Source organism: Apis cerana, linkage group LG9, assembly GCF_029169275.1.
Source record: "Apis cerana isolate GH-2021 linkage group LG9, AcerK_1.0, whole genome shotgun sequence".
Taxonomy (NCBI): domain Eukaryota; kingdom Metazoa; phylum Arthropoda; class Insecta; order Hymenoptera; family Apidae; genus Apis; species Apis cerana.
This window is the reverse complement of record NC_083860.1, coordinates 7,963,379-7,976,197: the sequence shown is the minus strand read 5'-3', so window position 1 is coordinate 7,976,197 and position 12,819 is coordinate 7,963,379. Positions and strand designations below refer to the sequence as shown.

At 42.9% G+C, this 12,819-nt stretch overlaps 1 protein-coding gene across 5 annotated transcripts in view; it reads right to left on the bottom strand.

The window, feature by feature from the left end:
• Window positions 1–12,819, bottom strand: part of LOC107992698 (acetylcholine receptor subunit alpha-like 1) — a 204,850-nt gene that overhangs the window by 77,480 nt on the left and 114,551 nt on the right. The window lies entirely within an intron of this gene.

Genomic DNA, 12,819 nt, shown 5'->3' with positions numbered 1-12,819 from the left:
ATTCAAATATTTGAAATAACAGAATTATATTCGTACGTATCTCTGGATTAAGAGAAACAGATAGAGGTTTGTTATTAACGAGGGGGGCGGCGGGGGGGGGGGGAAGAGAGAGAAATTATCGAGGTTCCCGAGCGAGAAGTGGAAAGGTTCTCCGTATTTCTCGTATTTCTTTAAATTATGCTTTAAAACGCGGAACACGTAGCTACGTTGCCTCGCCACTTTCCGCTTCATAAAGGATTAAACTGCTACGTCCTGCTACTTGACTATCTCTCCCTCCCCCCCCCGTTTAAACGTTCAAATTGAAAGGAAAAGAATTGGCAGCAGCCGGGCCGTGACGTGACGAGAATCGGTTACGATCCGGACGCCGGACAACGCGGTCCGGTTACGCGGTATTATAAAAGTAGATAATTAAACACAGAGAGAAGAGTTTAAACAGGCGATCGACGTGGAAATTCAATTTTCGCCTCGACGTGGACGATCGACGACTGTTGTTCCATCGATAACGGACAATCTCTTCCTTTCTCGTCTTAAAATCGACGTCCCCTCTCCCTCCCTCGCCTGTATAACGACCCGTTTCATTAATAAGGCTCTCGTTCCAAGCAATCACGGAGATTGAATTTTCGTTGTATCGAATTCTCTCTCTCTCTCTCTTTCTTTCTCTCTCGATATAAATCGAACTCGGTGATACACACTCGGTTGAACTCGGTCAAGAGTCAGATTTTATACACGTTGGGACCGATGGATGGACGAGGAATTTGATTGAAATCGAAAGAGACGGGTCTCTGGTTACCCGCGATTCGGATCTATTTACCGAACCGTATCCATTCGGGATTCCCGTTATCCGCGAATAATAAACAACGCGACGTATCCGAGGAACATTGGAAGGGAAAGAAGCTCGTAAATCGTTAAATTCTAAATAAAATAGGGAGGGGGGAGGGGAATTAAACTCGCCCCGAGAATAAGAGTTTCCTCTCTGCCGAGAGTTCGTTAAACGAAATAAATTCTCGAGCAAATAAGGGAGAGGAGGAGAAGAAAAAGGCGTCCGATAAACATTTTGCTCCGTTCTTTCTCCCCGTTGTTTCCTTTCCAACAATTCCGCAATCCCCACAGAACACACGGGCCCCGTATCATCCATCCAGCAGCCGCTTAAGGGTTTAATAATCTGTCTCGACGGAGGGAGGGGGGAGGGAAGTGTGGACAAAAGGGCTCCCGTTATTGTCCTCCCCTCCCTTCTCCTTCCTCGCCTCGTTTGATTATTCATTCGCGCCACGGCGAGCCTCGCGAATCCCCTTCCCCCCCCTTTTCTTTTTTCTCCTGGATGGGGTTAGGCGAGCCGCGAAAAACTCTCTCGTTGCTGCGACGAGCGAGGGTTGTATTGATTCTTTCAGGAGGCCTGCCTCCTCTTCTCCTCCACTGCCGCAGTACTTTCACCTCCTCCTCCTCCTCCTCGCCCCTCCTTCCTTCGACAAATTGCTTCTTTTCGATTAACTTCGTTTCGTGGGACGCGTATCGCCTCCACGAGCAGCTCCCACGACGATTGCCTCCCGCGATATCTCTCTCTTTCTCTCGCCCTCTTCGCCGACTCTTGATTGCCCGCCCAATCGTACTTGGCTCTTGTTTCTTCCCAAAAACTGTACTGTACCTTCGCGAGACTCGCTCCCTCCTCGTGACTTTGCGAAACTCGACGTGCCAGTTTCTTCGGTCCCCCTCGATTCTGGATATTAATCGCATCTTTTCGGGGGGAGAGGGATTGGGAGGGGCCTGCTTTCGTTGTTATAAGTTAATCCTTATCGGAGTGTATGACAATTTGTACGGTTCTCACTCTTTACTCTTACGGGACGAGGAATCGTTGTTAAACTTCGATCGAGATACTTTTCTGTATCTTTTTTCAAGCGTCGAAGGAAATTTGTAACGAATCGTCTCGTGGTATTCGGTTTCTTCCACGGTCGAGTGATCCCTTAGGGGAGTCGAGGATATAATCTTTGATTCCCCTTCTGAAGAAGCGCGGCGAAACAGATTCGGCTGTTTGCACGGATGGAACCGCAAGCGGTTCGAAACGGATGGAGACGGCGGAAGACGAGACTGGATAGGAATCCGTTGGTACTTTCGTGACAATTGCAGCAGGTCGGCAGCTTTTCGTTTATTGTTACCGCTCCGAAACAATGAGCCGGATCGTTGCAATCTAAACTTTGGATCGTTAGTCGAACAAGTTGCAATTTTATCGCCTTGCGCCGGATGTTCGGAGCGATCTTTGAAACGGCCCCCCGTTACACCGTCGTCCTTCCCCGTAATTCGAGTACAATGTTCCCCGAGAAATCGATTCCCTTTTGAACAAAATTCGAATAATTCTTCTTCTTATTCTTCTCTTTTCCTTTTCTAAAATCTTTCTCCTCTCGAACTCGGATACTCGGAAAGTGTAGCAACGAATCTCTCTGATAATTTTTCTTAAGAATCTTCCAAGAGTTTCACCGGAAGTAAACCGTTTCGAGTATTTGAAAAAGGAGAGGGGAAAGAGAGAGAGGAACTCTCGAGCAATCGCGAGAAACAGATTCTTCGCGTGGAACAATTTTATTTTTTCCAAAGTGGAGATCCTCTTCTCTCGAGAAAAAAAGAAAAGAAAAGAAAAGAAAAGGAACGCCTCGGTATATATAAATTTCCAGCAAGAATTTCGAGCACGGTTTTCCTTCCAAGCGAAACCGTGTTTCGAGTATTCGTATAAAACACCCTCGTGAAATCGGAAACAACTTCGTTTCTACCCAAAGTGGACACTCGCAGTCGCGCCACGATACAATATCCAAGGACGAGCGAGCACCCTCTTCCCAAAAAATACGCACAACTCGTCTTAAAAAACGTTTCCAGTATTTAAAACGAGGGGGGCGGATAAAGAATTTGTCGGAGAAGATTCGATTATCCCCTTATCCCCCTAAGGGATAAGGATCTTCTTCTCCCTTCGTTCAGGAGAGAGATTACCCACCATTATCGTTTTCGAACGGTGTGTGTTTCGTTATTAGAGGGCCAAACCTCCGTGCACGCGAGCCGGAATTACTTGTCACGTGAACGTGACGCCCGTCCTCTGATCGTCCTCAAAGGACCAATTCCCAAAGGTTAAACGTAACGAGATTTTCCCTCCACCCCCGCAAAAGACGCGAATAATCGTCTCGCGATTCCGTGTCTCGTGTCGTATATATGTGTATATATATATATATATATATATAGTTGTTGGTCGTTGGCGTTGAACGTTGCCAAGTTTCAAAGAGAAACGACGACGGTTGGTTGGTCAAAGAGGGAGGAGGATGGAATTTGCCGCGAAAAGCGAAAGGGTTGTTGGGCGCGGCAAAACAGCCCTTCTCCGTCGTTGGAAAATCGCTCGACGACACTGGCCGTATCAACTTTATCTCTCACCAACCAAGAAACGCATTAAGCGCATCCATCTCCTGCCGAGATACCATCCCCCTGCGGTTTTATACGCGCTGTTAAATGAAATTTTGATCCCACCTCCCCCACCCCTTCTCCATGTAAAATCTCTGTGGATAATTTCACATTTGTTCGAGATGTACAAGTGTATAAATACAGCGCGTGTCAAGGGGATAATCTTATCCTGCGACGATTGATCGCGTCGCATCTATATACTTTTTTCGAGAAATGCGAAAAAGAATTTTCCACGGTTATTCCACGTTTCGTACGGTGGGTGTTGTCGTCGTATGGTATGTATTTTCGATTTCGTTACGACATTTTTATAGGGAGGTAAATATATACCCGATTCGAAATTCCTCTCGATCTTCGATCTCGCTGATCTCTTGCGTGAAAAGTCGATCGATTCACGTCGAAGGAGTCGAGGATATGGATATGGCAACAACGATACGGACGGAAAATAAATTATCCCGAAGATTCGCTTTTTTTATCCTCTTCTTGCCGTAAAAAAGAAAAAAAAAAGAAGGCCATCCCCTCGTAAAACCGAGCCATCCGTGTATAAACGCGGTCCACTCGTTAGAATATTTCGCGAACGAGTATCGCAAACGTCCTCGATAAAACTTTTTCCCTCGGAGAGAGCCTTGCTACCGTCCCTCTCTCTCCCCCTTTTGCTCCGAGAGAGAGGTTAAGAGGTTGAGAGAGAGAGAGAGAGACCTGAGAGATATCCACACCGTGACGATCTGTGCGAAATTCAAATTCGTTTCGGAATCCAATATTTTCCGGGGAGATAGCTGGAAAAGAGAAAGGGAGAGTTGCAAGGAATGGCACGCGGAACGATATTACAACGCGTTGCTGTCGTCTGAGGGCAGGGTGAGAGGGTGGATGAAAGGGGGAGGCGGAGGAGTGGAAGAAGTCTGGAAATCCAGACTTAACAGGACTCCTTTAAGTGAACGACAAAGGATCTCGAGCGGAGAAGTGTGTTGGGAAAGCACTGGAAAAGGAGGAGAAGGGAGAGGGGGAGGAAAGCGTCCGTCAAAACAGTTTTACAGGGATTCAGGCTGTCGAGTGACCTTCTTTATGCTCGATACTCCCTTTCTCCTACTCTCTCTCTCTCGTCTGGAGATATAAGTACGGAGATATAATCGAGAATCGAAGAGACATTCTGGATGTATCCTTCTTGCTACGCTCGACGATGAGATCTGGGGATGGTGGATGGAGTTTCGATTACTCTGTATCGTGTTACTTAAGGGCAATTAACGTTCCTCCCTTCGTATAGTCGAAGAAAATATCGAAAGGGGAAGATCTTTCCTTCTCTTTCTACTTAATACTCTATCTAAGGATCTTTGGATTAAGCGATACGATTTTATTCAATTGCATTATTTTTATTTGTATCATTGCGTATAAAATACGTATATATATTAAATCGAATTAAAATTCGTGGATAAAATGCAATGCGTTTAACGAAGAGAATCACTCGAATGAAATATTATTTAAGCAAATTAATTAATAAAATAGTAATTTGTTTATCGCGAAAGTTTAATTAGAGGTTTCGTCCGTCCAGCCCGGTTCCGATTTTCAATGAAACTTTACGAACTTCCGAGAGTCATTCGTCCGAAAGTGTAAGGGATAACTACCTAGACTGCTTCCTGCTGATAAAAACTGGTAAACGCCAAACTGCCAACCGTAACTTCGCGAGATAACGTCGTTGAAGCTGGCCAAGGATCTTCTCCTTCCGGTATTCCCTCATTTCTCGATGGTTCTTCTTCCTCGTCTTCTTCTTCTTTTTTTCTTCATCGTACCACTTCTTCGAAACGGATCGAACTACTTTAACGAACGATATTGTTTCCCATCGAATTAACTCTATGAACTGTGAAATGAAATCGAGGAAGAAACCATGGAAGGTACGTACATTTTAATTAATGTGTTATTTATTATTTTATATGTGATAAAATAATTTTTCGCACATGTATTTTTTATACCTTTTTAGTTCTTGAAAGGACGACAATTCAAAGGGTGGAGCAAAGGATAAGGGATAAGAAGTTGTAAAAGAGTAAGTATAAAACAGGTAAATATATCAAATTTTATAATTAGATTTAAGTAAAATGTTTTTCTACGAGTTCGACGCTTAAAAAAAGGTAAGTAAGGAGAAAGATAAGTATAAAGGTAAAGTTATCAAGAAAGATAAGTATTTAAAACAAATATTCGTAAAAATATTCTAAGATAGACAAAATCTATAAGTATAAGAAGTTTGAAGAATTTCAGCAGCTCTTGAAAATGACGTAAAATTCCCGGAATTTGTAAAATTCTTGGAAATGACGTCAAATTCTTGGAAATTTCCAAATTCGAAAGAACGAAAGTTTTGGCTGAAAATTGGACTTTGTATTAGGAGAACATGATATGATAGGAGGTCGTTCGCGAAATTTTTTATAAGTGGACGCATAAAGAATATATGAATATTAACTTTGTTTTTTTAAATGCAATCGTATATATTTTAACGTATTTATAAATGCTGCTCGAAATTCTCTAAAAAAGATACTAAATTATATGAATCGTAGTAAAATTATTATTTTAGAAGATAATTAAATATCTCATAAATTAATAATTTTTCTGCTATATATAATTCGATAATTTTTATAGAGAATAACTTGCTGCATTTTAAATATATGAGAAAATATATACTATTAAAAAAAAAAAAACAATTTGACTCTTATATTGTCTCTAGGCGTTCATTTAGAAAAAATTTAATTTACATCGCATTACTCCCCTTTTAAAATCATTCAAATTATATCTAAAATATTTCATAATGTTATCAAAAATAAATGAAAATACAGCAAAAGATGTAAAACTAGGTTACTCGTTTTACCCGTATATCTGAATCTATAATATCGCGTCCGACGCGAAAATGATTACACGACAACCTTCTAACCGCGTAAACACAAAAATATATTAGGCGAGAGATTTATTTTATACCACCTTTTTCTACTCTGCGATATTATACGAAACTAAATATGACGGCCATTACTTTGATATGCACGTAATATTTGCATAATTATTATCAAGTGGCAACGATCATTTTGGTTAGAATTTATTCATTAATAGAATCTCGTTTATATTGCGTTTGCACGGCAAAAGCAAACAGGGGATGAATTAATTATACGTGTATACGGAATTGATGTGGATACATGTACTGCTACTTTCGCTTTCGAAAACTGTTTCTCCCGAAAATCCGTTAAAAATTATACTCGAATAATCATCGGCAAATAACAATATCGAATAATATATATAAATGGGGAGGAATCGATAAGGTATCGAGAAACGAAAGCTCGTACATTCGAAAGATATCCCCGTTCCAATCGATTCGATACTTTTACCGCGGGAATATTTTCAACGAAATGGTTACGATGCATCCGATTAAAAAATATCGAAAGTGCATCGGACATTAGGGGAAGGAAGTTGAAATTAATAACATTCGGGGAGCGCACTCTTTCCAAACATCTTCCAACGGCGAAGATACATTCGATGGATTTAAAAAATTTAAAGAATTATCCGGAGAGATGCCAGAGGATATCGAATACGGCTGGAGTTGCATAAAATTTTCAAAAAAAGAAAAAAAAGAATACCAATTACTTAACCGCTTATTACGCCGAATATAAAAATATTTGTAACGCAGAGAAAGAAAAGGCAGGTATTCGGTCGACGCTATCAATCTTGTTACGCAGCAATCATCTGCGGAAAAAAAGAAGAAGCTTATAATTTATCTATTTTCGAATAAAATTCAGACGCCAAGACTACATCTATTCGCGAAACGAGCGCCATCTCTGAGGAAAAGAGTATTACTTATTTATTACTCGAGTCGAATTAAATTTTTACATATTCGAAGGGCGGGCAGTCACACGCGTGAGAGGCGGGTGAGAAATTCCATTGTCCATTAAATTTAAACGGTCCCCGGAATATAGGTTCTGCTCGCGACTTAAATATCTACAAGAGGGCGAGGCCACTCCATTCCTACTGGTTGGAAGCCGAGGCAGAAAGGGGGATCTTGCCAAGAGTTCCCTCGCACGGGCACAAATTGTTGGCAAACGAGCGGGCCGCGGCAAGTTGGCGGTAACAGGGCGCCAAACGAATATCATCGTAAACCGTTGCCGCAAAACTTCCATTCCTTGTCGTTTCTTTCGCCAACCAGGGAGGAGGGGAGGGCGGAGGAAGGGGGAAGCGATATTTGCCATTCCCAGCCAAACTAGCAACCGACCCGGAAGAATTATTTACAGATCAAATTGCCGTAAGTAGCCGCCTAAGGTAAACGGCGGTTTTATCATCTCTTTTTCTCTCTTTTCCTCTCTCTTTCTCCTTCCTCTCTCCCCCTCGGATCGATCAACCGATTCGACGAGAGAGCCGAATCGAAATCTTGTCCATTTTCATCCATCCGTTTCGCTGCTCGCGCTGGCTGCCGTTTTGTTATTACAACGAACTTTACAACGAGAGCTTGTACTCCGTTCGACTCCTCGAGCGCTCGAGTGCGTTGAGCATTGCCAGTGCTCGATCCGTTTTTTCTCTCTCGAGAGAGAAAAAATTCGCCCCGAGTTTGTTCAAAGTTTCAGGAGAAGAGGAGGGGAAACTAAATAGCTTCGTGGTACGCACGTGACACTTTGAGGAGAAATGTTGAAGAGCAAAAGGGGAGAGGAGAGGAGTAAGAGAAGAAAATTATTAAGAGGGGAAGGGGTGGGGAAGACGAATAAGGGAGTGTAAGGGAGTAAAGGGCAACGATGCGGAAAAGGTAAGGAGAAGGAGGAGAAAAAAGGAGGAGGGAAAAGATACAGCGCTTTCTTAATAAGATCCGTTTTAAAAGTCAGGGTATGGTGATTTTTCTTGGAAAGGAAAGGAGCTAGAGGATTTTCCTAATGAATTACCGGTGGTTGTATTATATTCTTCTTTAAATTGAAGGGGGAAAGGATTTGAGAATATTGGAAGAAGAAGGAGGAGTTGGGGCATCGATAATAAAGATTCTAAGTTAATTATAATTCAGATATACATCAAAATCGCGAGGAATCGTCTGACTATAGCGAAGAAAGCGAAAAGATACAGGCTCGTTCCTTAATAAGAATCACCGTTTCAGAAGTTGAAAGGAGAAACGGTGATATTCCGGTGCAAAATCGTAGGAGCAAGAAAACTCAAGAAACGTATTAATCTCGACCACCGGCAACACTTGTTATCCGACAATGTGTACGATACCTTTTCCACGCCGTTTATAAACCGGGCAGGGGGAAAAAGCGTGTTATGATTTATTAAACAGGTTATCACGAGAGAAAAGGAAAAACGGCGACGGTTAAGGAAAGATAGTGCGTGTTCCATTTGTAGGGAGAGATATGCTTGAATCAAGCGATTGCATATGTATGTATACATGTATAAAAGGAAGGAAAGAAAAGAAAAAGGAAAAAAAGAAACGGAACTCGCAAGGGGATATATTAATGCCGATGCCGCGAAAACTCTCGAACGATGGAACGGGGTCGATCCAGGCGAGTCGCGGGACAAATGTTTCCCGCTGAATTCTCTCTTTTTCTAGCCCGCCACGAGGGAATGGATTGGGACGAGCAGGATTTCGTTTCGCGACCAAGATTGAATGGGGTATATTCCGATTCTGGTTCGTTTTACCGTCGGACGATTAATTTGTAACCGCGGTCGAACAGAAGTATTTGGAAATTGAAGGGGCGGTTTACCCTCTCAATTTCACCTATATATATATATATATATTTCATCGAAGGCAAAATAATTATAATCCGCAATATTATTGCGATGATTGGTTTCATCTTTGCGAGATGAATATATATCTTCGAATACATTCGATATTTTAGGAATCGTGTACGCGGAAAGAAGTTTATCAACACACTGTTTCGTAACGTGCGTATTTCCGTAATCGAATGAAATGATAATCGTGGATTTCCACGTGGACGCATCCGCGTTAAGTATTATTCAAAGAGCCCCACTTTTGTTCTATGCATCCTTCCATCCAGCAGCGTTTAATTAAAATGAAATTGTTTCTGTGTTGCGATTTCATCCGGCGCGTAGACCTTCCGCCTTCGTAATGAGGCAACTTCCACGAGGAATCGGCTTTAATTAACTTAAATTTATTATCCGGGCGAGACTGCGAGCGAGATGGGAGAAAGAGAGACGAGGTCGATGGGGCGCGGAGGAGAGAGAGAGAGAAAGAGAAGAGAGGAGTCGGTTTGTATTTCGCTTAGGCAGTGAAGAGAGAAAGAGGATGGGCAAAAAAAAAAAGAAAGAAAAAAAAAGGATTGCCTTAATTGTCCTTTACACACCCACGTTCCTCTCATGAGAGTTTCTCTTCCTGCCCTCTGTTCCTGCAAGTTTCTACGAAACTTCATCCTAATTCTTCCACGGGGATATATTCTTCCAATTCCGCAATTTCCGTTCCTTGGCTTCCTGCGAAAAGTGAAAAGCGGATGGTGGAGTTCGATGGCGGTCGTGCGGCGAGCACGAAGAAAAATATTGGAAACAAAATGAATTCCCCCGTTGACAGCGAATTAAATTAAACGTTGATTCGAGAGACGAGTTTCGAGAGAGAAGAAAGGGGGAGACAAAAGGGGGAGAAAAATCGTCGATCCCCAGGGATCTAAAGGGATAGCGACGACAAGCTTCTTAAAGTTTGATCGTTAGCGGGGAAAGGGGGAATGGTTGGGGGGAGAAGTGTTTGCACGGATAATAACCGTGGCCTCGTTGCTTGTAGCCTCGACTAACGCAATTATCTTTCCAATAAGGTGCGCGTGTCGATTAATTATTTCCGTAATTTAAAGTTTCTCCCATCGGGGAGGAGAGATAGGTGTGGTAGGTGTGATTAATCGGTGGACGTGGTCTTCTCTTTTTCTACCTCTCTTGTATTTATTAATTTATTCGTTCGCAAAATTCAACGTCGTTTTATACACTACCTTTTATATCCATCCAACTCCTCTCGATAACACCGCGTTAATACTTACTTCCAATCCATCCTCCAATTTCTTTCTCGCCGTTTCTCCATCGTGAAAACATCGACTCCGCTTCAAAATGTTTGCTCTGGCAACAATACCGATCCACGAAAACAGGAGAACGAACCGAAGAGGAGAGAAGGATTGACCGGGGCGAGAACGGAATGGGGGAGGAAGGGGCATTAGCGAGGATCGTCCAATGTTTCCGTTGCTCTCGTCCGCTTCATTTTTCGGCGGGTATTAGTGGTAAAAGCCGCCGATAATGGATCCTTATTAAATGAAAAGAAAAAAAAGAGATAGGGAGAGAGAGAGAGAGAGAAAAAAAAAGAGTTAAAAAGTAACGCGTCATACTTCCTAATGGTTTAGCCGGGCGAGTGCTTTTTTGCGCGGAAGCCACAGGGGTGAAAAAAATGGACGACCGGTAAGGTTGCATCGATGTTGAGATTGGATTTTCTTTTTCTTTTTTTTTTTTTTTTCTCTCCTTCGATTAATAGTCGAATCTACGCAAAACTACTCTACGATCTTTCTTTGCTACTCTACGATCTTTGCTACTCTACGTACGCTAATAATTGCGCCCCCTTGCACAATGCTTTTTATCGATGAGGAATAATTTGTGAATTTTAAGATCGACGACGTTATTGTGCAAAAAGGCGGAGAAGAAGTAAAGATTGGCACGAGTATCGGTGTGACAGGTAACATCTGCGAGGCCACCAATTTTTTCAATACGTTTATTATTTTTTAAACAATAATTTTAACCGCTCGTTTATTTCAATCGTTTTACATACGTGGATAGTTGTGTAGAGTGTAGACGTTAGCTTACAAATAGGTTAGTTTAGTTTTTTTTTTTCTTTCTTTTTTTTCTTTTTTTTTTTTTTATCCATACATAACGTGTGTACGTGTAACGGTATGTGTAATGTCTTCGTGTATAGGCGCGTGTCGTGTAATACGTGTTCTAAACTGTGTTCATTTCGACTCCTGTGTTCCTGTGTAACCGTGTGTACACGTGTTTATGTATTCCTCTCGCGAACGCCTGTACGTATGTATATCATGTAACGTATGTATGTATGTATGTATGTATGTATGTACGTATGAGTCGTCACATGTATACCCTCCTCTCAGAGTATAGGTATTTGGCTCTCCTCCATTATTTAGGTAATTAATTAATATATTACATAGCGTTTCTGCTTCCGTCGTTCGCTCCCCTCTTCCAAACCTCACCCCTTCCCCGGAAACGATTTTTCATCCCCGCTATCGACACCCTTCTCTCCCACATCCCTCGGTCCTCCGCTCATCAAACTCATCACCCCCCTCCCCCACCCCAATTGTCACCACCAATTGAATCGCAATCTCAGGAATTGTAAGACGGATTTAAGTGCCATTTGCCCTTGCCTCCTGCCAACAAGGCGGTTGGAAACGAGATCGAGCGCGTTCGAACACGCCGCGAGCGGTTTTCTCGGGGGATCGACGATCGAGCGATGTCCGCGGGAGGAATACGTCCGAGACGCGTTTCTTTTTTTTTTTTTCTCTCATTTTTTCATTATTTACAGACCTCGGAAGAAGTGGCCGGCCCTCGCGAGCCTCGATCGCGTTGTCGGATGCGCCAAGGGGATGCAAGAAAAAACTCGTTCGTTCGTTCGTTCGAGCTGGACCGATTCCTAAACTAACCCCGGTCGTTGAAAGAGAAAGAGAGAGAGAAGAAAGAAAGAAAGAAAGGAACGGAGAGGGAATTCCGTATTCGAAAGAGAGATGATTAAACGTGGACGAATTAAAAAACGGCGATTTGTGATTAAGTGATGAGAGCTCGGAGGAGGGGTTGGAAATTTCGTCGACGGACTAATCGGCCAGCCATCGATCGCATCCCCACCGGCTGCTCCGCTCTACTAGGCACTACTGTCGCTGAGTGTGATGTACAAAGGGATTCGTAAAAGTTACTGTACAGTCTATCGTATGCGTCGGTGGCTCGAGAGGCTCGCGACGGTCGCGCTTCGGGCTGGTAAATGATTGCCTTGGGCGCTCACTGACACTGGAGACGCTGCTCGATCGGCGGCCCCTTGCCGAAAGGATCGTGTTTTCCTTCCTCCGTTTCTTTTTTTCCTCTTTTCTTTTCTTTTTTTTTCTTTTTTTTATCGTCTCTCCCCCCTTTTCGATCGTCGATTGCGTGTTCGTTGGCGGAGGAATTATCCAGCAGGGGTTGTCGCGGAACGAATGATAGGGGAGGAAAAAAAAAAAGAAAAAAGAAAGAACAAAGAAAAGAAACGCACGGCACGATAATACGGACACGATGGGCAGGTGGCACTCGGTTTTCGGAGACACAACAGACACAGACGCACGAGAAACAGACAACAGACAGGCAGACGGACAAACAGACAGGCTGGCGGACAAACAGACAGACAGACAGACAGACAGACAGACAGACAGATAGACAAACAGA